Genomic DNA, 24,742 nt, shown 5'->3' with positions numbered 1-24,742 from the left:
ACTAAAATTGAAAGGTATTTACTTTTATTAGTTTCAGAAATAAGAACCTTCTCAAAAGCCTAATCACAACACTCTATAAGTTGATTTTGTGTGTTTTCAGAAATGTATGTGGCATTTTTAGGGGCTGATATAAAGGTGGTACATCCCCATGAATTTTGGGATTTTTTAGAAAAAATCAACTTTTTGAAAATTGATTTTTTTAATTCGAAATTTTTCATAGAACAAGTTTATGAATTTTTTTAATATATAAATAAGGAAGTGTGTACAATTGTGTGTTTTGTGGTCATAGTAGATTGAGGAGCCCATAGCAACGCCATAGCAACGCATTAAAAAAAAATTTTTTAACTTGCTCAAGCTTATAAACATTAATAGCTATTTTTTCTGAAGCTTTTTGTTTATCTTTTGCTTCATGTTTATTTTAAAAACTCTAAGATGAACTATTAATGAGAACATGCATTAAATTGCTTGCATGCTGTTTTAATAAGTGACTGTTCTTGTAGATAAATTACTAAATAAGATATGGGTCGTTCTATTGCTCGATCTAAAAAAAGAAAGTTTTCTTTTAATCAACATCTAAAGTCTTCAAAGTTTATTCAGCTTGAGACATCAATTTCTGATCCAAGTTTATCAGCAAGCTCAAGAAAAATAGTAATCACTGAAATATCTGGAAGTGAAAAAAATTACAACATTATTATAAACTTTAATATTTTAAAACTAATGGTTAGTGAGTTTAAGTGTCCCGAACGTGGAAATGAAATTAGTTTAGAAAATGATTTAAAAAGCAAGAAAGGTTCCTGTTTTTATCTAACTTTACAGTGCCTTTGTTGCCCATTTATAAAAGGATAGCACACGTACCAGAAAATCTAAAAGTACTCCAAGTGTTCCTACTGTATCAGTTAATTTTAAAATTGTTACTGCTTTTCGTGTGATTTGTAAAGGTTATCAATCTATATGTAAATTTGCTGCAGTAATGAACATGCCATTTCCTATGAATTTTGAAAACTATAGTGCAATAAATAACAAATTGTTAAATATTTATAATGAAGTTGCTTCTGTAAGTATGTCAAGTGAAGCAGATTAAACTAAAGATATTATAACCAAAGATATTATTTTTAGATTAAGCAAAGTTAATGCTTACCAAGTTTCTGTTGATGGTATCTGGAAAAAGAGAAACCATCAGTCATTAAATGGTATTTTCACTGCAATATCAAAAGAGAATGGAAAATGTCTTGATTCAATTTTGCTAACTAAATTCTTCAAAGCTTGCAGTTATTGGAACAAAAAAAAGTCAACTCCAGGTTATCAAAATTGGAAAATTGATTATGTTTGTGAAGCTAACCACAATAAATCATCACGATTCATGGAAGCTTTTGGTACTGTTTCAATTTTTCAACAGTCAATTGAAAAGCATGGTTTTAGATACAAAAGATATATTGGAGACGGTGACAGCTCAGTATATAATGATGTTGTTGCAAGTAATCTATATCCGGGTTTTGAAATATACAGACTTCACTGTGTTGGACATTACCAAAAGAGATTAGGAAAACGTGCACGTAACTTTAGAGTAACACTTAAAGGTCAGTTTCTTTCAGAATTGTTAAAAGAATAGCTGGGAAAGGTCACCTGGCAGACAAAGCCATAAATACGCTTCAAAATTATTTTGGTATGGCTATCAGTCATATATCAGTCATAAATGTAAATAACCTGGGCTGTTTTATTTCACAACAGTGACATAAGTGAAGAGTCAGAGAGACACAAATTTTGCCCACGAACTAAAACTAGTTGGTGTTTGTGGCGAAGTAATAAAGTAATGGGTGAAAAAATATATACAAAACTAAATTATATAGCAATTAAAGCAGTACTTATGCCTATATTTACAGATTTGATAAGTGAAATTTTATTATCAAAATGTTTGCATGGACAAACTCAAAATAACAATGAAAGTCTGAATGGCTTAATATGGAAGAGATATCCTAATGATCTTTTTATTGGGAAAAAGTTCTTGAGATTAGTATGAACTCAGCTATTATAATATTTAATGATGGAAGCACAGCAGTTGAAAAAGTAATAAGTGCTGGAGGTATTGAACCAAGTATTTTACCAAATACATAAATTTTAAAACGCAATATTTTCAGTTTGGGACCATATGCTGACTTGAAATTTTCAGGGTGCTTTTATTATTAGTTGACTTAGGTAATGAACCAGAATTACAAATAACTAAAATGTATAAGTATGTTTAAAATCTTTTTTTCTTGTTTTTTTTTTTTAGAAAATTTTCTAGATATACAGAAAATTTCTTTTAAAATGTTCTATGCATCTTCAATGATTTTGGTTCATAACCTCTTTATACCTATTAGGATACATAGAAATGAAAATATCTTGTTTTAAATTTAAAACCCACTTTTTCGCAATTTGTATGGAATAAGTGAGGCAAAAATTGGGCAATCAAGATTTCTTTTTTTTAAAAAAAGTCAACGTACCTGTTTTCACTTGTGTAATGTATTTTTAATTTTGTATTCATTATTTAAAAAATTTTTTTTTTGAATGGGGGTGTACCACCTTAAATGATCTTATGATCTAGTGTCACCTGCATAAATTCCAAAATTAGGTAGTTTCATCAATGTTTCCTACAACTTTACTTTTTGAGGATTCTCCAATACTATAGGAGATTCTCCTATAGTTTATTATAGTTGATTCTACTGATAATAGAATCAACTAATAAGTTCTCTCTTTAATTGAAACTTAAATTTGAAGATGAAAATTTTTTTCAAGAAATAAAAATGTAATATTTTAATTGTTTACATTTAAATCAAATGAAAATAGAAATTGTTTACACAGCTCTGTGCTATCTTTTTATAATAAATATAGTATGTGAAAACATAGTTAAAAAATATACCTTTAAGTAGGTACGTGACATGAAATTTTTAAATTGATCAAACACTAGATTGTTAAATATCATTGGAAAGGTCTTCAATTCAATATTTTAAAGGTGAAAAAATTATCAAAATTAAACAATTCTACAAAAAGTTGGCATTTTAGGTAGCGAATTGTTGATATGGATTTCTTGAAGAAACTGTGATCAAATTTTATTTATTTTTAACTTAAAACGTCATAACTTGGTCAATTCTTATCGAAATGCATACAACTTGGTATCAAAAGAAAGGTCTAACAAAGAGCAATATGTAAATACAAAGGATGTACGAAGGGCGCTATAATGGCGTCTACAAAACCCTATATTTTATTGAAAAATGAAGATTTTTGAAAAGAAAATATTTAGTTAAAATTTATAATTTTTTATTTGTATTTTATAATATGTTCTAACAGAGTACCATCAAACATGATTTGGACACTTTAGGTTGATTGAATAGAAGTCCTTTTGGCTTCGGGCGCACCCTCTATAGCCTTAGCTACCCAATATCAAGTTTATTACTTACTGTATCTTTGTGCATTACTTTAAGTTCATTACTTTGTCATCTTCATGCTTTATATCTTTATCTAAATGCATGTAATTTAGCATCAAAATAATGATTTCCGGGATAAACGTAAAAACATGCGCAAGAGGATATTAGTTCGAAGCTCTCCACCCCTTAGACCTCGGGTAGGGTGGGTTAATACTCATATTATCTTTTTGTAATAGTAAATAGTATTTATGTGAAACACAAACTTTCCATACAAAAATCAAACTCAGCTGTATACAAAAACTTAATATAAAAAAAAAATTATATACAAATATCAAGTTAATAAGTATATGCATACATACACTATACATACACCTATCAATAGGCGTATATAGATTCACCAAGGTGAATCTATATACACTTATAAATAAGTTTATGTATACTTGTTTATTTCTAAATTCCCGATTCCTCTGCCACCCCTTCTGCCACCAGGAGGATTGTATTTAAAATGAGGCAGATCTTTACCTCCATTCTGAGCCCATATGTGGTAGGTCCTTTTTGATTTGGGCCCAGACTGGCTTTGGCGCCAAACCAAGAAATCACTCCTAGACATGCCTATACTTAAAAATAAAATAAAATTAGTTTTTGAAAAATTAAAACAAAAAACAAAAATTAAAATACAGTAAAAGACTTACTGAGGGAGGTCTTGGTTAGCATAGATGACAGTGATGACGTCGACGAAGCTGGTAAAGTTAATTTTTTAAATTTTTAATTTGAAATAAGTTTAATAAAAATTATAAAAAATAGTGTTAACCTATTTATAATTTTTTCTTTAAACAAATAAAGAAAGGAACAAATAAAATACCGGTCTGCAGTAAATGCTCTCCAGCAGCTAAATGAATAGAAACTATTTTAGCTCAATTTACAATTTATTGCAATTTATCATATATATACTAACGCAGCATTTATTGCAACAATAAATTTACAATTTATTGCAATTTATCATATATATACTAACGCAGCATTTATTGCAACAATAAAAATCCTACCGAGAATTTCTTTTCTTTTAGCTAAAAAAAGTTTTTGAAATTATTTTTATTTAGTAGAAAACCATTTAAAAAATAAATTTACAACTTCATTAAGATATATCTACCAAGTTCCTCCCTTTTGCGAGCTAAAAAAATATATTTTAATGAAACATTGGCAATATTATAGCATTTAGTTCAAAACTAATTAGTTAATTCTAAAATTGAAATAAAATATTTTTACCAATCTGCTATTTATCGCCACTAGAATAAAAGTTAATTCAACTAATTCAATATTTTTTATATTTAAAATATTAGAAAAAACAAAGCAAGTCAAAGACCAATACCTTTTTTAGGTTTTAATTATTTTTTGGTTAAACACACATAGATTATTTTAATACACTTTGTAACAAGATTTTTATACAAGTTTAAACAGATTTCATATCTTAAAACAAACCTATTTCATTCTCTTCTGCTTCTAAATATAAATAGCTATAATTAAATCTTATTGATTTCAAATAAACAAATTTACGAGTAAAAAAATAAAAGATTGAAAATAAAGAAAAGATGAAGAAAATTATTCATAACTTATTTACATAAATACACAATTCATACTGAATAAATCAAACTAACAAAAATGTGTAAAAAGAAAATGCAAACACAGGCATAAGGACAAATCTTTATAAATGCCAACTTGAAAATTTTACGAAAAAGTAAAGTGCATACAACGACCGAGTAATAAATTGAGTAGTAAAATAAAAGGGAAGTAAAGTACATATAACGACTAATAAATATAGACATACTATCATCAAAATTTACATACATACATGCTTTAGATTTTGGTTTGGGAAGGATTTACATTAATTTTCTTATATTTATTTATTAAAACTAAGTTAAAAATATTTGGCTCACGTACCAGAGAACTTACACACTTATACTTCACACTTATGAAAGTTCACAGTTATGAAATTCATTTTTAGACAGTAACTGTCTAAGTGCACAACTGAAATTCATTTTTAGACATTAACTGTCTAAGTGCACAACTGAAATTCATTTTTAGACACTAACTGTTAAGTGCAAAACTGTTGTGCACTTAAAAATTTAACTTAGTTAATAACCCTTACGCAATTCTTCCAGTGTCTCTTGGTCTAAATAAAAACAAATGTGTAGATAAACTGATGTATATTTAAGTATGTCTTTATAAATACTTATAAAAGCATAAAAATAAAGTTGATCATCATTAAACCATAATTAAAATCAAAATATGTCTTCCAAAAACTCTTCATCAGAGCAATCATTACAGTAGAGGTCTTAAAAAGAAGTTATTTTTATATTTAAACCAAATTAACAAATAAATTATAATAATAGTGAAGCCAAATTATCTAAGGATAATAATAGGATAAAACATTAACAAGTAAAACAAACAACAGAAAAAAATTAGAATAAACGGACTAAATTAACAATACTTAATAATTACATAATCTAAACAATCGGTTTCTGGAATAGGGGAGACCGGGGCTAGTTGCAACAAAATTTAAAAAACTGCATTTATCTCCTTAAACTTTAATATTTTTGAAATTTTTTTTTCAGGGTTATAAAATAGATCTTAGTGACATGTTAATCCAACATTGATAAATATAATATAAAACTTAGTTATTCCGCAATAGTGAAACAAAAATGAAAAAAAAAATGTTGCAACTTACCCCGCGTCGGGGCAAGTTGCAACAGTGAACGGGGCAAGTTGCAACACATTACTTTAAAAGAATAAGCCTTGTAGAGTTCACAGAAAAATTACTTGTCAATCTGTAATTTCTATTTGGCAACAAAAATTTTATAATTACAATAAAAGAAAGTAGTATTTTCCTTGAGTTGCAATACATTTATTATGCTAGACTTCACATATACCTGACTTGTTTAGTAATCTAAAAACTGTTTTTGAAAAAAAAAATTTCTCTTGGTCAAATAAACAACAATTAAGTTTAAAAAAAGACAAGAGGAATCTTTAGGATATTAAGTTCTGTTTTTTTCTGTTTTTAGGATATAAAAACACAATAACATTTTGTTTAAAAAACAATTTTTTTAATGCAAAAAATTACATTAATTCCATTTTAATTCACCTTTAATGTTTTTCTTTTTGATTGTTGGTGTGGAAGTATTAGACTTTCTCTTTTTAGAACTAACTTCTTTTTCAGCCATAAGTCGCTGTTTTACTGGAGTATCTGTAAGAATTTCTGCATACTTTCTCTTTGATCTAGTGAGTATTTCTTTCCTAGGTTGTGCTTTTGGCAGAGGTCTTACATTCTCTGGGGAAAATTCTAATGATGCCAGAGATGGAATTGCATCTGAGATTGAAGTTGATATACTAATATCAATACCTGCTTTAGATTGAGTTTCTGGACGATCAGTAACAAATGATGGAGCAAAATCTGCATCTGAAAATATATCCTTATCATATGGGAATATTCCTGCCACTCTAAAACCAGATGTTATGTTTTGTTGTGTAAGAGAATGTTGTAAGGCTATTTTTGCAATTTCTGGCAAATCATATATACTCATTGTTTTTCCTGGCCATTGTTTCATCCATGAGTCTTGTGCATTAGCTACGCAATTTTTGAATGGTCCGAATACAGATCTATCTAGAGGTTGCAACTTATGTGAGCAATGAGGAGGGAAGGAAAGCAAAACTATACCATTATTTTTACACAATGTTATTAATTGAACAGATATATAAGACTGATGGTTGTCTAAAAGTAATAGCACAGGACTTTCTTTTGTGGGCTTGACATGCCGAATAAAGTGGTTTAAGTAAGTAACAAAGCACTCTTCATTCATCCACCCTGACCCATTCGAAGCACCAATGCATTCATTTGGTCCATCACGAATAAAGTGATCAAAAAATTTCTTTCTCGGAAATAGAAACATTGGAGGCACACTATTGCCACATGCATTAACAGCTAACACCATTGTCACTAGTGTCCCCCGTTCTTGAGATGTTAATGCTCCAACTTGTTTAATACCTTTACGAGCAATTACCTTGTTTGGTTTTTGCACAGTAGTGATACCAGTCTCATCAACATTGTAAATATTAGATGCAGAAAAATGATTTCTATCTAAAACATCTGATAATTTTTGAAAAAATACACCTACATTAGCACGATTAAAACTAGTTGCTCATGCAAGACTTGTTGCTTCTGGAGTTCTAATAGACAATCCTGAATGTCGATTTAAAAACCCTCTCATCCAGTCAGGACCAGCCATTGAAAGTTTTAACCAAGATTTTGGAAAATTAAGGTTATACTTTATAGCACATTCAAATGCAAGTTTTCGTGCTTCATAAGGTGATAATCCAAAATAAATATCAGAAGCTGTTGATATATATAAAGCAATAGCTTTTTCTTGTTCTAAATTGAAAACTTGGCGCGATTTTTTATAACCAGGAATAGGTAGCGGCATTCCCATATTAATAGCTTTTTTTACTTTATTTATGTAACGAAAAAGAGTTGAGTAGTGGATTCCATACTTTTTTGCTGATGCTCTAATCGATATTTCTTTTCCATCAATAACATGGTTTGCTGCCTCTATTACCACTGCTGTTGGATAAAGTCCTTTTTCAGTTTTTCTCTTATAAGTTCTCATTTACAATTTTTACTTAAGCACAAAATAACAGTTTAATCAAATAACAATAAAATAAAAAAACATTAAAGTAATTTTACACAACTTAACCTACATCATAATTTATTTATATATGAATGATTAATGTATCTTTGCATATATGTATACATGTATATATATATATATATATATATATATATATATATATATATATATATATATATATATATATATATATATATATATATATATATATATATATATATATATATATATATAGTATATATATAAATTTAAAACAAAATTTTATGATAAAAATAAGTTTAAAAAAAAAAAATAATAAAAATAAATAAATAAAAGCTTATATAAGTTGTATATGTAAATAATATATATGAAACGTATTTATATATATATTTATGTATTATATATTATGTATATATATATATATATATATATATATATATATATATATATATATATATATATATATATATATATATATATATATATATACATGTATGTAATATGTATATTAAACATAATATGCATATAAAATACATGTATATATACATAATATGTAATGCATAAACATATATACATATATATACATATGCTTTATATATATTATATACATTTACAATTTATTTAAACTTGTCTTCATCATAAAATTTTTGTTTTCGTTTATATTTGTTTGTGCTGTTACATAAAAAAAGCGTCCATTATTTTAGAAAAAACTAGTTCAGTGCGTAAAATCAACAAATCCCGAGGCTAATTTATGATTCTACTTACCCCAAGCAATTTGATGCAACTTACCCCATAGGCATCATTATCACTCGAATCATTGTATATAATTATTTTTATTAAAAAAAAAATTTTTCTTTTGACTTATCGTGTTTGAAAAAGATTTTTTTAACTTACCATAACTTTATTATGGTCATATACCTCTAAGTTTAAAGTAAAACCCAAAAAAACTTCAAAAACGAAATTTAGAATTTTATATCGAAAAATAAAAAACATCAATAACTTTTGAAATTTTTATTGAATAACTGTAAGTTTTTTACAGCTGACGCGTTAAAGTTATAGTTATATTATTTAAGAAAAATTTAGGAAAAATATACAAAAACCATTCTTTAAACCGCATTGTTGCAACTTACCCCTGTTGCAACTAGCCCCGGTCTCCCCTATAGTAAAATCACAAAGTAAAACCTACATGGTAATGAAAGCAGATATGTAATTTTATCAGTAAATTTTTATTAATACTAAAAAACAAAAAAGTTCAGAACAAATATTTAACTAATTTATTTTTCATAACATAAACACTTTACATAACATAAACACACAGCAATACTAGCTTCAAATGTATTTCTGCTTAAATATATTCAAATAATATATTCAAAATACTTTAATATATTCAAATATAGCTACTTTAATAAAGAAGACAGAAAGAACTCATGTGTATTGCTGTTTATATTGTGTACGTATTCTAGTGTATACATATTGTATTCTTGTAAAAATATCAACAAAAAATAAAGATAGGAGTCGTCCATAAAGGATGTCACCATTTTTATTGCAATTTTAAACCCCTCCATCCCCCTTGTCACCGATTGTCCTTTTCCCATATACCCCCCTTGACAGGATATCATAAAATTTACATTACCTTATTTGACAAAAAAAAAAATTTTTTTTTTGATCTCATTCCATATTTTATGAACTTCTTTTTGACAATCGGCTTTTTCTTAGTCAGATAAGCATTATTATAAAATTTTAGAAGTGAATTTAAGATTATTTTTATCCATCTTTTGATATGGGCATTGAAAGTATGACGTAAAAATAAAAATTGCAGCAGGCAATATCAAGGTCTGATAACTGCTGCCACACTTTTAAAATACAAAATAAACAAATTCTTAAACAATAACTTCATAAAAATAACTGATTACATAGTTTCCGATGTAAATAAAGTTAAAACAAAAAATAAATGTCTGGGTATGCTTTTTTTTTTCAATGAAATTTGGCAGGTGGTAGGAAAAAAGGTTTTTAAGGCAAGAAAATATATTATAAAAATGAACAAGCTTTCCTTTCATATATACTTGATGTTTTAAAAACAAGCAAATCTTTACCTAATTGGGGTATAGTTTTAAGGTGTCTGAGTATACTTTTTTTTCAATGAAATTTGGCAGGTAGTAGGAAAAAAGGTTTTTAAGGGTGAGAGAATATATTAAAAAAATTAACCAGCATTTCTATGATATATCCTTGATGTCCAAAAAACAAGCAAATTTTTAACAACAATCAAACTTATAATAAATAAAATTTTACATCAAAAAAATTCATGCAAAATTAAAGTTCCATAACTCTAGTATTCAAAAAAAAGTCTATTTTAAAAAGTCTAAAAACAGAGCAAAACAAGCTCATACCATGCAACTTTTCAACAAACTTGAAAATGTGTGTCACAAAATTCGGCCGAAAAAACGGTTCCGTAAAATCCGGATTTACGCGTACCTACTTTAAGCTACAAAACTTTGATCCATTTTAAAAGATGTTATAAAAATATTCATGTCATGGCAACTTCTAGCCAAAAGCTTAGGCACAAAAAGACTGGGAAATAAGTACAGCCACAAGGCAAAAAACAGTCTAGCCACGGGCTTCGAGTGTTAACGGCATACGAGTTTACAATAAAAATATATTACTATAAAAAAATCATAATATAGTCAGCCTATGCCGTAAAATCAGGTCGTTTGTGGCTTAATCACAAACCGATCTGCAATGACCGATCTCTTTTTTTATTCCGATTTTTTTTTAGTTTTAAGTAATCGCTTTTAAAGCCGATTTACACAGCAAATAAAAATAAATTTATCTTAATTATTTATATTATTTTTATTTTAAAAATATGTTGGAATATCTTATTAATTTTTGTTTCGTTAAATATTTTAAGATGTAGCCACAACGGCTATACCCTAAATTCGCACCTGAACTATAATATATATATATATATATATATATATATATATATATATATATATATATATATATATATATATATATATATATATATATATATATATATATATATAAAAAGCGTCATTACTAGATAAAATATAGTTTAACAATAAAATGTAGTTTCAATGTATATCTTTAATATTATAAAAGAAAATGTAAATATATAAGCATAGCTTTTAAAATTTATAGTTATTCAAAGAATAAGATTTAATAATTGTTTTGTAAAATAAAAGAAACAAAATTTTATAAAATATTAAAATGACAAAAATAACATTTAAGAATTGGTTCGAAAAATAAGAAAATATGATTTTATATAAAACACATTTTATTGTTTGAGCAATTTATAGTTTAACTTATTTAATTAAATTTATACTTTTTATTGCCAATTTAGTAAAAGCAAATAATCAGTAAAAAATAAAAGTAAAAAATTAATAAATAACGCAAAACAAAAATAAATTTCTCAAAAAGAAGATTTCTCAAAAAGATCATTTAAAATAATAAAAATATATGTGCATATGTTGATTAATTATGTATTAATAATCTAAAGTAATTAATTAATTAACTATCAATTGATTTCTAATTTAAAGAAGCTTTATTAGAACAAATTTAATTCATCATTAGTTAACAAAAGTAATTGCTCAAGTTTTGTTTTGAATTGGTTTAGAGAATAATTAGTTTTCAGTTCATTATTTAATATTATGTTCCACAACTTTGGTTTCTTCGGTTTACAATAGAGAATTTAGTAGCGGAATAATAAGTTTTGGATTGAATGTAGTTGTATTTTGAAAATCTAGTAGGGTATATGTGATTAGTTTTTTCAAAAATTGAATAAAATAAGATTGGTAATATATTTTTATCAAGTTTGAACATGAAAATAAGAATTTTAGTTTATATACATTTAGGATATTGAGTTCATTTAATAGTGTTTGTGTGTGTGAGAAACGATCTACGTTTGAAACTATCCTTATAGCCTGTTTTTGTTTGCTAAGCAATTTTTTTATTTTCGTCGCGTTAGTGCTGCACCAAGCAATGTTCGCATAACTTAAGTTGCAATGAATAAAAGAAAAGTAAATGTTTTTTAAACAAGATTGATGTAATAACTGCTTTTCTTTGTACATTATACCTAAATTTTTTGGTATTTTATCTTCAACTACACCTATATGTTTCCTCCAGGTTACATTTTCATCTAGAAATACGTCTAAATAAATTTATTGATTGCTCTCTCTTTATTAATTGATTGTCAATAAAAAGGTCCGGAAGTACTTAGGGAATATCTGATTTTTTATGTCGACGATGGAATAAAGTGTATTTTGTTTTAGTAATATTTAAAGATAACTTGTTTAATTTAAAACATTGGGTTAGTTTATTTAGTTCTTTGTTTACTGTTTGAAATAATGTATAGATATCTTTATTGGAACAAAACAAGCTGGTATCATCTGCAAACAAAATTGTATTTAAAATGTTAGAAAATTTATTTAAATCGTTTATATAAACGAGAAATAGAAGTGGTCCGAAAATTGATCCTTGGGGAACAGCACATTTAATTGTCTCATAATTAGTTTTTCCTACATCATATACTATATACTGCTTCTTATTAGTCAATTGCTTAAATTCTTTTCTAAATTTTGGACCTATTCTTGGAGTCATGGAAGTTTAACTTGGAGTCATGGAAGTTTAACTTGGAGTCATGGAAGTTTAACTTGGAGTCATGGAAGTTTAACTTGGAGTCATGGAAGTTTAACTTGGAGTCATGGAAGTTTAACTTGGAGTCATGGAAGTTTAACTTGGAGTCATGGAAGTTTAACTTGGAGTCATGGAAGTTTAACTTGGAGTCATGGAAGTTTAACTTGGAGTCATGGAAGTTTAACTTGGAGTCATGGAAGTTTAACTTGGAGTCATGGAAGTTTAACTTGGAGTCATGGAAGTTTAACTATATATTTACTGCTCTATATACTCGGACAAACAATCAATTTTGCGTCACCAAAACGTACTCTATTTCAAATATATAAATGATAAACAGAAAAAGTAGATGACTTACCAACCTAATTTTTTCATAGATCCCCTAATGATTACAACAATAATAGTTAAATATGGTAAAAAAAATCATGTAAAAAAAGATAGCTAAAAAATATTTAACTAAATACACCAATAAATTTACAAATATTTAAAAAGAATATATAATATTTAAAAATACAAATAGTGAAAAAGAATACACATCATCTAAAAATAAAACAGTCACCAATAGTCGAAAACGAAAAAAAAAATTAAAAAATACAAGTTCTGTTTATAGTAATAGTTTCTGTTTTAACAAAATTCAAATTATGGGAAAAAAACTGAAAATGAATTGGTTTTACATTTAAACCTAAAACAAAGAATTTTAAAAATATTAAGCTCATATATATTAAAACTTTCGTTTCAAATAACGGAAACTTGGCATGAGTTACTAACGATGTATGAGGGTCATTGAAATATATAAGACGTGCTACATGCTTTTATTGAAAATAAAGAGGTTTAAGTTTACTTTTATTAGTACTACTCTAAGCAATGTTTACAATGCTTGGGGTTGGGTACTAATAATATTATTGCAATAGCACTAAAATAAATTTGTTTAAAACATTACTTGAATGTAATTATTTTCTAGTAAGATTTTCCTCTGTACAAACGCCTAAAAAAATTAGTTACTTTTGCATTTTTAATTTGTAAATTGTCAATAACAATTAGAGGTATGTTAATTAGCATTAAAATTTTTTTGATAACAGAATGGAAAAAAATTCATTTAGTTTTTATCCATAATAAATGATAAGTGATAAGTTTTTTAGTCTTAAACCAGTCAGGTATCTTGATTATTTCGATGCTCATACAATGCAATAGAGTAATGCTTTTGTGTGTCAAATAAATTACCATCAGCAAACTTAATTGTTATTAAATCCAAGACATTATATTGATCATTACTACAAATAAGGAAAAGGAGAAGTATAATATAGATCCTTGATAAATATAAATCCTTGAGGATTTACTCCGATATTTAACAAGTTTGATGAAAATGTTTCATCGACGTAAACATATTGTTTACAATTAGTTAAATAACTTTTTAAAGATTTCAAAACAATTCCATATTTTCCTACAATGTTTGAATTTTTTAGCAAGAACTTTATGATCAAATGTATTAAAGGCTTTCGCTAAATCAATGGCATGCTCTATCGAACAATTTTTTTTTTAAACCGTATTGTATGCAGGGGCGGATACAGCATTTGATGTTTAAGATAGCTAACTTCCAGATATTGAACAAACTCCAAACATTTATATGTTTATACTTATGTCAAATGAGGATGCTTTGCCAAAAATTGCAATGATTGGAGCCTGGGAACAAAAAAAGCCAAAGAAACAAAAAAACGCCAAACACATAAATGTTTGGTGTTTGTTCCATGTCCGGAAGTTAGCTCAAACATCAAAAAAATGCTGGATCCGCCCATGGTATGTTATATAATAAATTGTTTACCATTAAGTAATTGTATGTTCTGTTGTGCAAATTTTTCTCAAAAACTTTTGAAGCACAATAAGGATAGATATAGAAGTTTTTTACATTAATTTTTTCTATTATTTAATCATCAGGAAAAACTACCAAAATAAAAGAACATTTAAAATTTTGAAAAGTGTATCTTGTAAAACATCAAAATACAACAGCAATCCCATTGACATTATCAGGACCAACTGCCTTATTTGACTTTAACAATTTGAAAGCACTTTCAAACTCTTCAAAAGAGAATTTTAAAATTTAGATACAAGGTCAAAGGGACATTTCTTTTGTTAAACTTTTAAGTTTGGTGATGATTTTTGCTGGTTTTGGTCTTACAGAAACAATAAGTTCATTAAATTTGGTAGCAATTTTTTTGATCAAGAAAACGATTATCATTTACTTTAATAACTGTGGGCAAAGATTGCGATATTTTTTGAGTGTTACCAGCAATTTCGTTTATTAGTTGCAAAGTGCATTTTGAATTTGATTTGTAATTTTCAAGTAAATTAGTTTAGTTTTTTTTTTCCTTAGGCAAATAATCTAGCATACCTTTTGTAAATGGTTTGACTTTCAGTTGTTTTTGATTCAAAATATAAAGCTTTTGTTTATTTTAGAAGATTTAAGAAAACCCTAAGTGATCCTTGGTTATTTAATTTTTTTATGTCTGTAATTTACTTCTACTTTGGGCAGACTGATTTATAACATCATCATGTAAAAATTATATGTAAAAATTATATGTAAAAATTATTATGTAAAAATTTTTATTCACTGTGGAAATATTAGAGTAGTTATCAAAACATTTGAACAAGTTCACATTATAAAATAAGTAACTAAGTGGAAGAAATTGTAATAATTGATCACATATAGATGTCTATCTCCAACAGTAACAGGTCCTACAATTCTATTCGCAATAGTAATAGGTCAGATCAAACTCACTTTAATATAGCTAAAGTTTGCAATTGGGCCAAAAGTTATATTTGGCCGTAAAGATCTGAGAGAAAAGAAGAAATTGATTGAATTAAAAGAGTGTTAATTAAACAGTTATAACATTGCTTGAAGGTTTATACTCTCAATAATTTAATTTAATGCATGTAAATAGATTGCATGAGATTGGTTAAACAGTTTATTGTTGCTCGATAAAAAATTTAAATTTTAGTTTAAATTTTAGTAAGCAACAACAACAAAAAATTAATATAGAGTCAATGTTTTTAAACTTTTCTAGTAACAACACTGCATTCTTAATAGCAACAACAAAGCTAGTAACAACAAACCTAGCAATAACAAAGCATATAATTAAAACTATATGCTTACTTAATTGAAGCTTTTTTGGTTGTTATTTTTGTTTTAATCTATAGTGAATCCAAGTTAAAAATTTTTGTTCATTTGAAGCACTTTAAACAAACTTGAGTAAAACGCGTGTTTAATTGTTTAATTAAAGTATAACCTTGTCTTTTGAGATGCCTAGATTTTTAGCTATTTGACGTGCATTCAATTGACAATCGTCACACAATTTCAAACATTATTATCTGTTTTTAATTTTCTGAATAATGTGCTGTAACATTAGGGTGTTGACTTTTAGGTCTCTCCAGTTTCCAATATAAAAAACAGATGAACTTTGGTTTGAAAGTTACTAAAAAGTCATTGGTTTTATTTAATTTTTGAAAAAAGTCATCCACTCTTGATTACCCCTTGGCTCACATATATCAGTGAATTTTTTTTTCTTGAAAAGGATCAACCTGGATCTCAAAAGGACCAGAATTTCATAGAGATTTCAGAAATAACAATGTTTTTTAATGAAAAAGGAATTGCCTAAATTTTATAATCAAAAAACAACAATTTTTAACTAAAAATTGAGAAGGTCGTTTTTATGACATTTTGTTTGCAATATTTTTTTTTTAAATGTTTTAGTAGAAAAGATTATGAATTTTAAAATCACTATAAAATTTTGTTTTTTTTGAGACCCAGGTTAGTGTTTAATCAAGGGTCATGGTGGGTGACCTTTTTCAAAAATTAAACAAAACCAATGAATTTTCAGTTACTTTCAAACCAAAGTTCATCTTTTTTTAATATTGGAAACTGGAGATACCAAAAATTTATCAAAAAGTCAACACCCTATTGTGACATATTTGCAAATCATTTTTCAAAGCTTATACAAACACATTTATATTTAGCTTATTTTCATTCAATAATTTGTATTTTGTTGCCATTGAAGATGCAAGTGCACAGTGGCATAGCAAAGTTGTTGGGGACACAGGTTTAAATTTTTTTAAGGACCTTCTTTACTATGTGATCTTTATATGACAAACTATAATTTTTTTTACGTATTTTATATCATCTGTTGATTGTGCAATCTACAGATGATTGCTCATCATCTGTAGATTGCGCAAAGATTTTAGAACATCATCTGTAGATTGTGCCAAGATTTTTGGAAATAGAAACAACATGTTGAAATGACACAAATTATCTCTTTATTGGGTTGAGATAAATGTCATCAGTAATTACCCTAAACTAGTTACTATTAATACTAGATACCCTGAACCAACCCTCTACAGTTTTAAGGTGTTCAATGCTGACCAGTTGGTCATAAAAGTTAGTTGCAATTCTTTTTCATTTGTTTTAAAACTGTAAATCTAACATTCACTTGGAAGCAAAAGCTGTAGCCTCTTGATAAAATTTTGAAAATTTCTATATAGACTTGCCAAGTTAAATGTATCTTCATCCAGAAATTCAACTGCTATCAAAATGTCAGCTTAACGATACAGTACAACACCCGCAGATTGATAAACTTTCCTCCAAAAGACAGAAGGTAATTTGAAATTTTTAAAATTTTATTTTGTCGTTAAAGAATAATTATTATTACAATGTACATGAATAAAAAATTTCATGTCCGGGGCAAAGCAAAGACTATAGTTGTCTTATCACTAAGCCTCTTAATATAGACGGTAAGATACTTAGCTTATAAAAACCGTGTAACATAAAATACAAAATCAAATGATAAAATCTTCACTTTTTTTTATTTTTTTTTATTTTATGTATATACAGTTGGCTATTAATATCTCAAAATCTCAGGGGACCAGGAAAAAGGTTCCAGATGTCGAAAATTCAAGATTTCGAGCGAGTTTTGGCTCAAACGAGTGCGCAAGGGAACGAAAATAAAGTTTAAGATATCCAGTAGTCGAGATATCGAGAATCAACTGTATATAAAGTTATTAAATATATTTATTATGATAAAAAGTTAAAAAAAAAAGTTATAACAATTCTCTTATTTAAACGCCTTAGAAAAAATTTAATTCATTGACGTTTAGTAAAAGGTTTTCTTTGTTTCGTTTTAAATTGATCAAGCGAAGAAAGTGTTTTAAGTCGCTTAAAGTGTATTCAAAAATTTAGGTCCTCGGTTTGTGATTAAGTATTTAGTGACTGAATAATAGGTTTTGAATTGATTATAGCTATTGTTTGAAAATCTTGTACTGTATATAGGAATTATTATTTTTTAAATAAAGGGGGTTTAATAAAAAATGGCACCATTTTTTATCAAGTTTAAACATAAATATAAGAATATGATAAAAATTTAATTTGAAAAATATTTAGTATATTAAGTTTATTAAAGAGTATTTTTGTATGGGAGAGACGATTTTCATTTGTAATAATGATATAAACAGTCTGAAAAACTATTAAGAAAAAAGTTATCGTCAGGGTCAAAGTTTTCATCTGATAAAAAGGAGTTTGTTCCGTAAAAATTAAAAGAACAAGTTACAATTAATATTTGGCTAAATGTACTAATTGTCAATTACAAACACAAGATCACGTAAAATAAACTGGATTTTTTTTCAAAAAATAAACCGTTAAACAGTTATCATTATTTAGCGTTCCACAGTCTGTTTGCAACACTGTCCAACAGATACTTGATTTATGTTAATGAACTCCTTATAAATATTTTATTTTAAAAATAAACGTATGAAACTAAAATAAACTATAAATGTTATCTAAAATTTTCTTCTTCTTTTTATGGCTTCCGATAGTGCTCATTTTTATGGACATGAAGTAATGGGTGTAAACCAACATTTACGAACATTTAATATTCATGTATAAATATAAACATAGCCTCATTACTTCATACTTTAATAAGTTTTACGAAATTTTAATTAAAAAGTATTCAATGGAAACTAATAAATGTAAGACTTATAAGTTAATAGAATTTTTAGTTAGGGTAACGCGGGGCAAAATGAGACAGCCGGGCAATATGAGACAGTTCGCGTTTATTATGATGCCAGCCCTACAAATTATTAGTTTCAAGATTTTTAAATATGCAGTTGAGTTCAAAAACTATTTTGTATCAAGAAAAAATATTAAGTCACTTTGAAATAAAAAAGTTGAGTAGAAGGGGATTTCATCCCTCGGCTTCGCGAAAATTACGAATTTTTAAGTGTTGTAATTATATTTTTTCCTAGCCTTTCTTGATCTCACTGAGTGGAAAAGCTTTTTATGTTGAAAGTTTTTTTTTATTAGAATCTTTAGGCCTTTTTCTATCATTTCCATTCTTTAGTATTTTATTTCTTCAATAAAATAGTTAGGAAATTAGGCAATTCGATGCCAACATGATGCGGGGCAAAACGAGACATTCTGTTTATATTTGTTTCGCCAATATCTAATATTATGTTTATTTAATGTTTTACATTAAAACAACAAACATAGCAAATATTAATATTTACGTGCTGTAGATTTAATTTTATCATACTGTGTTTACTTACTTTTTATTTTATCAATTGAAATGTTTAGTTGTTATCCAATATAGAATTATGTTTTATATTTTGTTAACTTATATTTAAACATAATAAATATTTAATCAAATTGAAGCTAATAATTGCCTGAGGTTTATATTTACTATGTTTGTATTTTATAATCTTGTTGTATTGTATATGTAACTGTAATGTAATAAAGTAAGTAATATATAAAATATATAGTGAGTAGATTTAAGCATATAGGTTATTGCAGTAAACTATAAACAAAGTACAATGAATTTTATGTGTACTTTAAATACATAAGCTCAATGTATGCATATATGGTTTTATTAATTCTTGTAGTTGTTCTACGTATATAAATATATATATATATATATATATATATATATATATATATATATATATATATATATATATATATATATATATATACAGTATCGGACAAAACGAGTGCAACCAAATAATGCTATTTTAGTTTCTTTATATAAAAGTGCTGCATTTTTTCAATTTAGAGAAATAACTATGTAACTGTTTAGAGACAAAGTTCTTTAAGTTTTATTCATCACAAAGTTCATTATTTGTACACGAAAATTAATAAATTAATCAAAAGTATTAAAAAAAGTTGATTTCCTTCTGGACAAAACAAGTGCAACTCGACAAAATGTTGACCAAGCTGTATTTCGCTATCAATATTTCGTGGCGAATCCTTTGTTGTCGATCACAGCCTTGCATCTTCGAGGCATAGATTCGATCAGGTGATCAATGAAACTTTGTGGAATCGCTGCCCAGGCCTTTTGGATTTGTTCAAACAGTTGATCCTTATTACGAACACCTTTACGATTAATTCTGCGGTTGACGATCTCCCTCAGGTTCTCGATAGGGTTAAGATCCGGAGATTGAGGCAGCCAATCCATCACCGATTGGTGGTTGTCTTGAAACCACTGCTTGACTACTTTTGCAGAGTGTTTTGGATCGTTGTCTTGCTGAAAAATCCATTTTATTGGCATATTCCATACAGCATGAGGTAACATAACATCTTTCAGGATATTTTTATACATAAAACGGTCCATTATTCCATTGTTTCGATGTATTGGACCTAGACCGTTAGCAGAAAAATACCCCCAGACCATTACATTGCCTCCACCATGCTGCACGGTCTTATGGCAGTAACGTAAATTGAGGCGTTTTCCGGCCGGTCGACGTACACAGCAAATGCCATCGCTCCCAATGATGTTGAACTTCGATTCATCACTGAACAGGACAGTTTGCCATTTCTGCACATTCCTGTCAATATGAGATGTAGCAAATAGGAGTCTTTTCTTCTGGTTTTTTAGTGAAATCAGCGGTTTCTTTGCAGGGCGTCGAGAAAACAATCCGGCTTCAACACGTCGTCTGATTGTTCGCTCCGATACAGGCAGCTCTAATTGCTTTTGAATCTCAACTAATGATATCCAGGGATCCTTCTTGACGGATCTGACCGTTAAAGAATCTTCTCTAGAAGTGGTGGAATGCGGTCTTCCACCTTTGTTATCCGCTGCCAACTTCCCCGTAGAACGATATTTGGAACATAGTCTTGATACGGTCCATTTTTTCACGCGATATTTATCACAAATACTTTTTTGTGACATTCCACTTACGTAATCGCCAATAATTTTCTTTCTTTGTTCCAATCCAAGACTGTCGGGAGCCATTTTTGCACTTGAAGTCAGAAATGTAATAAAAATAAATAATCACGCTTCTCAAGGCTTACCGTGTTACATTTACCTTGTGATGATACAGTAATGCTCTGTGGAACACAACGTCTTGGTTGGATGTGGACTGTATTGATGTTATGAAACACTTGTTGTATTTCACTTCTTGTATTGATGTTCTTCGATAAAACACTTTGATAAAACTCACTTCGATAAACTGTCTTGATAATACTGACTGATTGACTTCCATATACTGACTGAATTACATGTCGATTTACATGTCTCTTATATAGTAAATGAACCTGTGTAAACCTGTTCTGGAAGATTCTAGATTCTTCTTTTTGATGCTTCTGGAAGCTTCTGGATGCGTCTGGATGCTTCTGAATATTTCTGGATACTTCTGGATGCTACTGGATGCTTCCAGATGCTTCTTCTGAAAACTTCTGGAAGCTTCTGCATGCTTCTGGAAACTTCTGGAAACTTCTGGATACTTCCTTTAATTATTAAAAAACTTCCGTGACGTTGACACGGACCAGACTTAAGAAAATGAAACAAACCAAAAAGTTGCACTTGTTTTGTCCGCTGCAAAATGGCACTTGTCAACGAAATTCTGCCTGTGTGCTGTCACCTGTCTGCTGATTGCTCATGTCATAGCATGCTATGACTCTAGACTCCTGAACTGTTTCCTGTGGTAGTATAGTTCGTTTCGTTTTTAAGACATGTAAAATTAGGAACACTTTTTAGCATTGTTCGATGTTGGTTGCAAATGTTTTGTCCAATACTGTATATATATATATATATATATATATATATATATATATATATATATATATATATATATATATATATATATATATATATATATATATATATATATATATATATATATATATATATATATATATATATATATATATATATGTATGTATGTATGTATGTATTTAGAAAGTAAAATATGATTAGAAACTATATAAGAAAAAACTGATCGTGGCAATTTTTCTGAGCAGAGCATGTTATTGGCAATCGACTCCGTAAAATTAAAGGAAATGTCACTGAGAAAAGCAGCTTTGACATTTAGTGTAAATAAAGACGCTTTACATAGAAGGATTCAAAGAAAATTAAAGAATTTAGAATCTTGTAATATTCATAATAGATCACTTGGTTCATTTAAAAAAGTATTGCCAGATGATACTGAAAATCAATTAGTTAGCTACATTAAAGAAATGGATTCAGTTTATTATGGATTATTGATAAGTGACATTCAACAAATTGTCTTCCAGTATGTAGAAAAGTATAACATAGTTCATCCATTTAATAAATATAATGGTGTTGCAGGAAGAGATTTTGTAAGTGGGTTTTTGAAGAGATATCCAGACCTTTCAATAAGAAAGCCTCAGGGGTTGTCTTTAAATCGTATTTATGGTTTAAACCGTAGTTCTGTGAACATAAACAATGTATCTTGCTAATCCTCTTAAAGATCTGTTTTTGTTTTTATTTATTTATTTAAATTACTAAAAAACAAAATCTCTGGTGATAAATGATCTCTGGTGACCAAACTATAGCAGTTTTGCAACTCATATTTTTAAGCTTCAAATAAGATGGTAGAAGATTTGAATAATATCAAGTTATTTTTTAAAAAGTTATTTCTTCAAAAGTATTAGATAAATTAGTGCTTAAGTGTCTCATTTTGTCCCTCGTTACGGTACCATGGTTTTCAAAAAAGTTTACACTTTGCCGGCTCGTTGTTTTTACTTTACCTAATAACATTTTCCAAAGACAATACAAATGCATATTTGTACTGTTAGGGGTTTTTGCCAATGCCAATTTAATGACTTTACCATATAACAACGTCATCAAACACAACTTTCTAACCAAAATTGCATTTTTTTTTCTTTTTCTTTTTCAAGTTTTCTTACAAAAATTACAAACTAAAAATTATTTAAGATATTTGAAACTTTAAAACTATTTTAATTATTTTGACTTCTTTATTTATTTTAATCCTTTATTTTATTAACTGAAAAAATGCAAATAAATTTATTTTAATCCTTTATTTTATTAACTGAATAGAAAAAATGCAAATAACTAGAAATCTTGAAGCACTATCTAAAAATATTTGTTGAAAATCTTAAAACAAATATTAGTTTTTTATAAAATGTTGATTTTTTTAAGGGTTTTAATTGAATTTTATTGAAACATGCTTTACATAAAAATTGAAATAATATTGTTTCCTTCATACCTTAAATTCCCGGTATGGTTGTTGAAATGTAATGTTGCTGTAGCAGTTGACTTTTTGGTTATTGTTGTTTGTAACTGTTCATCTATCTATCGTTTTGATAGTTGTCCATGAATGTATTGATAGAGTTTTTAAAGTTTCAAAATTCAAAAACTCAAAGTTGATAGAATTAATAAAAGTAAATTTAATCGTGGGATAGATAGCATTCATATATTCAAAAACTTGCGTTAGTTACGCAGGAGGCTAAAAGGAAAATAAAAAAATATATCGTCTATAAACTATTTATATAAACTTATGCAGTGTTCTCTTTAAAATGTGGTACAATTTTTTTCCGTCATACTTTTTTTCATTCCCGGTTTGCTTACTTATTTATAATTAGAAACTTAAATCAGAAACATAATTGTAAGTTTTAATCATAGTTGTTAGCACTAAAAAAATACGTTTACAAAAACTTTAAATAAAATGCATAGGAAACTTAAGTGTTTTAGTTCTTGTATTATTTAATCATATTTTGTCTAACTATCATATTTTGGTTTTCTCGAGAATTCGTATACAAAATGTCTGTTTTTACCTTATTAATGGTGTGAAATCTTTTTCGATAAACACAATTAATGTTAAACCAAAATGTATACTTTCTCAATATATTTCTTGACTAAGGATGTGAGCTTCAAATCTTTAAAATATTAGGTTAGACTTATTGAATTTTATTTCCAATAAAAACGAAATATCTTTGAAAAAAAGTATTTTGCACGTGCGACTTAAATAAAGTGTCAAAATATTAAATAAAATTTACGGATTAAAGATAAGAAGAGTCAGTTTCATATTACAATCTTTATTAAATCAGTTTTTATTTTTTTCTTTATTAAAAACAATAACTTTTTTGTTTTTATTGACGATAAAACGCCTTTAAAATTTTTTAAAGCTGCTTTGTCTAATTAGACGCAGCAGCTCTTATTACTGTTGGTTGTTGGTTTTTTTAATAGTTGTTTAGGGCGCATCGGAGTGTGCGCTCTCCTGTCAAACTCCTTTTTCAATGTTGAGAATTCTTCATTCCAATTTATAGGGGATTAGCTGGGATGTATAGGCATACGCCCAACGGATACTGACTTAAAAAGAAACAGACGCAGTGAATGTACATACGTGGGCTAATTTAAATAGGAATAGACGCAGTGAGTTTCACACGTCGACAGACTTAAATAGGAATTAACGCAGTGTGTTTACATGGTAATATAAAATCTTGCAAATGATTTTATTTTTATGTTTGAATTTTATTGTTATGAAAGAATTTCATTTTTATATCTTATTCAATTTTGCGTATTTTTATTTTTTATCTTAATTTTAATTTTATATTTCTACTATTTATATGTAATAATTCCTTTTTGCTTACTTTTCGATATTGAAAACTTGGTTTTGTGCATCCTAGATACTTTTGAAAAAAGTTAACCCGAACAACCAAACTAGTTAAAGATGAAGTGAAGAAAAATGTATATAAACATAAAGAGAAATAAAATGTTCAAAACGAAATAAGAGAAA

The 24,742-nt window shown here is 27.5% G+C and overlaps 1 long non-coding RNA gene across 1 annotated transcript; it reads right to left on the bottom strand.

The window, feature by feature from the left end:
* Positions 1–3,687: 3,687 nt before the first annotated feature.
* Positions 3,688–23,964, bottom strand: LOC136081957 (uncharacterized). The gene is made up of 6 exons (XR_010639273.1): positions 23,781–23,964; positions 23,213–23,452; positions 4,448–5,571; positions 4,264–4,290; positions 4,094–4,141; positions 3,688–4,013 (listed from the first exon to the last, which is right to left on the bottom strand). It is a non-coding gene; the product is annotated as an uncharacterized LOC136081957 (long non-coding RNA).
* Between the last annotated feature and the right edge of the window lie 778 nt (positions 23,965–24,742).

Source organism: Hydra vulgaris, chromosome 06, assembly GCF_038396675.1.
Source record: "Hydra vulgaris chromosome 06, alternate assembly HydraT2T_AEP".
In the NCBI taxonomy this organism is placed as follows: domain Eukaryota; kingdom Metazoa; phylum Cnidaria; class Hydrozoa; order Anthoathecata; family Hydridae; genus Hydra; species Hydra vulgaris.
The sequence above is the reverse complement of the archived record's forward strand: the minus strand, read 5'-3'. Positions and strand labels throughout refer to the sequence as shown.